This window comes from Pteropus vampyrus, unplaced genomic scaffold (assembly GCF_000151845.1).
Source record: "Pteropus vampyrus isolate Shadow unplaced genomic scaffold, Pvam_2.0 Scaffold304, whole genome shotgun sequence".
Classification (NCBI taxonomy): Eukaryota; Metazoa; Chordata; class Mammalia; order Chiroptera; family Pteropodidae; genus Pteropus; species Pteropus vampyrus.
This window is the reverse complement of record NW_011889085.1, coordinates 811,975-815,471: the sequence shown is the minus strand read 5'-3', so window position 1 is coordinate 815,471 and position 3,497 is coordinate 811,975. Positions and strand designations below refer to the sequence as shown.

Sequence of the window (3,497 nt, the reverse complement as noted above, 5' to 3'; positions counted from 1 at the left end):
ACTGCAGACGGCCTCCCGCGGAGTCCCCACGGCCTTGCCTGTGTCACATCGTGTCCACGAAGCTCCCCCTGCGTCCAGCGCATGGCGCCCACGCTGGGAGCGGCTGGGGCACAGTCCCCTCTGTCCTCTCAGCTCCCAGGAATGAGGGGCCCCCGTCCTCTTCACCTGCAGCCACCCCACCCCCAAGGCTGAGAGGGTGTCCCCAAGTCCCCACCCAGGTCCGAGGACCACACAAAATGGGGTCACGCCAAGGTGGGTCGAGGGTCTCTGAACCCCCTGATCAGCAGGCTGTCTGCTCTTGGTCGTCTTCTGTCGCTCGTATGTGTAGAGCACAGACGTTCGACACGAGCCGAAGGCTGCATAAACGTGGACGAGGCGCTGGGTGGCGTCTAGGGTGCTAGCGGGAACCCTGGCCTCACTCACCAGCCGAGGGCGAGTCACACCGGCCGCCCTCTCCAGCCCCATGATCGAGCCCGCAAAAGCTGACGGGTCAGTGACTGACCCTCTGCACACCCTCAGCCCCGCTGCCATACTGTTCCCTTCTGGAGGCCATGTATTTTGGGGAAAGATGGCATTTTTCTCCCAACTTTGCATCTCATCCCACATCCTCTGGGAAAGCCAGGGAACTGAGGCTGGAAGCAGCAATCAGTGAAAACGGCTTCCGGCCGCGTGACCCTGCGTGGGGGCTGTGCAGTCACAGTGACTGCGAGTTCCCGCTGCATGAGGGCACGTGGCCCCAGACCGGGCCAGGACCGGGCCTTCGCTGCAGCCTGTCCGGCGCACTCGGACCATGGGACGCGTGTGTCATCCGCACAGCTGGTGCCCGCGTGTCTTTGGTCTCACCCTGACCACGGTGTCACCGGCTCCTGTCCCTCCTCACCTCAGTTCACCTTCAGCCAGGTTTTGATGCTATTTGATGTTATCTCGCTTAGTTCTGATCTCCGCCCTGCAAGGCGGGGCGTTATCACCAGCAAAGTGGCACCAATGAGCTCTGTGTCCGGCCCGGGGCGCAATAGCACCCCCGTGTCCCCACGTCCCTGGGTCCCCGGGTGCTGTCCTTGAGTCAAGGGTTCGTTCCACCATTGTAGCTGCACCCCAGCAGGTGATGCATACGGGTCTTTACGGACGGAAGCGACTCGAGGCCAGAAACTGCCTTCGTAATTTTGTGAAACCCGACTCTAGGGCAGGCCCGACGCAGTGCTTGCTGTGAGTCTGGTAGGTGAGCGAACGTGGAGACGAGCACATGAGCCAGCAAGTAGAAAACAGACATTTCGAGAATAACGGGTGCTGTTACAGGAGGTCGGACAGGAGAAAAGAGGGTTTGAAATCTAATTCTGTCCTCAGGCCAGAAAACAGCCCTCGTGTTGCTCCTCGTCACGTCGTCACTTTGCTCAGCAGCAGACCCTTTTACTAATTAGGTGGGAATGAGCGCTGCCCAGGCGTCCTGACTGTGGGAGGCCTGGTGTTTGTATCTGTTGCCTGGGCTGGCGCGCGCGGACACATCGTGTCCCGGAACCGCTGTGTCGTTAGGTGGCGTGATGCGGGCCGACGTTAATTAGGTCTCTCTCCTCCTGCCCGCCACAGCGCCTGCATCTCCGCTGTCATTTCCTCCTTTCGTAATCTGAGCGGCGTGGGGGCCACGCACAGCTGGACACTGACCGTGGTCCCCTCTGAGCAGGGCAGCACAGGGGCACCCCAGGCCCTCCGACTCTGGAACCCAAGACAAATGTCCACTTCCGTCTTCCTCAACTTGGGGACCATGTTCCCACACTATTCGTCGTCCAGCTTCCAAACCGAATCACCAAGATCCAGAAATCCTGCCAACAGTCTTTGAATGAGACAGGGAACTGAAGGTCAAAGGGGACTAGACCGCTTCTGTCCGGTCTGCCCTTTTTTTTCTCCCCCCCCCCCCCCCCCCGTGACCTGCCCTGAGTGATGAGCATGTCAGGCCAGGCCACGGAAGCATGGGAAATAGCTCGGCTTCCATGGGAACCCTTGTGTAGGGGGACGCCAGTGCTTGGAAAAATAGTACTCTTATTTTAGATTTTCATTTTTAAATAGCAGCACAGGGCGGGGGGTGTGACAGCGGAGCCCTGGGCTCTGCTGGTGGCAGTGAGGCCTCGGGGGTCACAGTCTGTGCCATCCTGTGGCAGGTGTCCCCAGCAGCCAGCTCTGTGCCTTCGGAACGAGCTGCATCATCCTCCGGTGGAGAGGAACTCATTCTGTGTGTCAGACAGATCTTTCTGACTCGTCCTGTTCCGTTGCACCCATCCCATCCTGTTCTATACATTGACCCGTTCAGTAAACGTTTACTAAGCAGCACTCAGTGCAGGGCGCTGTGATGAGGATCAGCGGACAGATGCAACGGAGCAGTCGCGAGAACGCGTAACATTACAGAGCGCGATTCCATGCCACGCGGCGCCCTCAGCACTGACCGCTAACCTATACGTGTATGTTGATGAGCTGGCCACAGAAAATCCTGAAGCATGTTGGGTGCCTAAGACAGGGCGCCCCCTCTTCACAGCGAGGGCACCTCGTTTGTGTTTCATACTGGATCTGCTGTGGGCTGGGTGCCGTACGGGCCTTCCTTCGCCACCCCCACGCCCCTCGCGTGCACCTGCCCCTCTGCTCGTCCTCGTCCACCTTTGCCTCCTCCGAGAAGCCCCGGCCCAGTGTCTCGCCACCCTCTGGACACCGTGCCCTGGACGGCTGCGGGAGGTTGTCTAGCAGTTTGAGACATCGGTACGCTCGTGCGTGTCGGCCGTTGGCCGGGAACCGACAGCACAGCAGACGTGGTCACTGGCTAAGTCGGCGACGATGAGTGAAACTGAGGACACACACCTCCTCCCTGTCCGCGTTACTTCACGTCCCCTTCCTGTCCATGTCCGCATTACTTCACGTCCCCTTCCTGTCCACCAGGCCATCACGCTCACGTGTCCCTCTGCCTCTCACGAAAGCCGAGGGCTCAAACGGAGCAAAAGAGAAAAAGGGAACAGAGTGGAGAGAGGAAAAACAAGGCAAAACCCTGGAGAAGCAGAGGCGCTGAAGGCCGAGCGCGCGGGACCGGGTCCGGAGCGGCCGTTCTCGGAACGAGGCCGAGTCGGCCGTCAGGTCAGGGCCGAGGCCGGGACAGGTGCCCCTTCTGCATGGGGACGTGGGGGCGTCTGCGCCGGCAGGGCCCATGAGTGGATGACGTTCTTGCAGAGCAGATGGGGTGTTGGGGCCCGAGCTCCTGGCCGAAGCTCCACACAGCAGGCGGGGCGGGACCACGAGTGCCGGGATGTCGAGCTCATCGGCCCCAACTTCTGGGCAGACAAACGAGCAAGAAACTAAACGGATAATCCGAGCGACTCGCAGAGCGAGCCTGGCAGAGCCTGAGACAGAGTCTCGGGTTTTATTTCTGCTTCCTCCGCTGGGAGCTCGTTCCAGCCCCGGTGCTGTGCTCACTGAGCCCGGTCTGCCATGACATGGCCCCAGGTGGCCTCGGCCACAGAGAG

At 60.4% G+C, this 3,497-nt stretch overlaps 1 protein-coding gene across 1 annotated transcript in view; it reads left to right on the top strand.

The window, feature by feature from the left end:
- Window positions 1-3,497, top strand: part of RGS5 (regulator of G protein signaling 5) — a 27,076-nt gene that overhangs the window by 5,377 nt on the left and 18,202 nt on the right. The gene's annotated exons all lie outside the window — the stretch shown is intronic.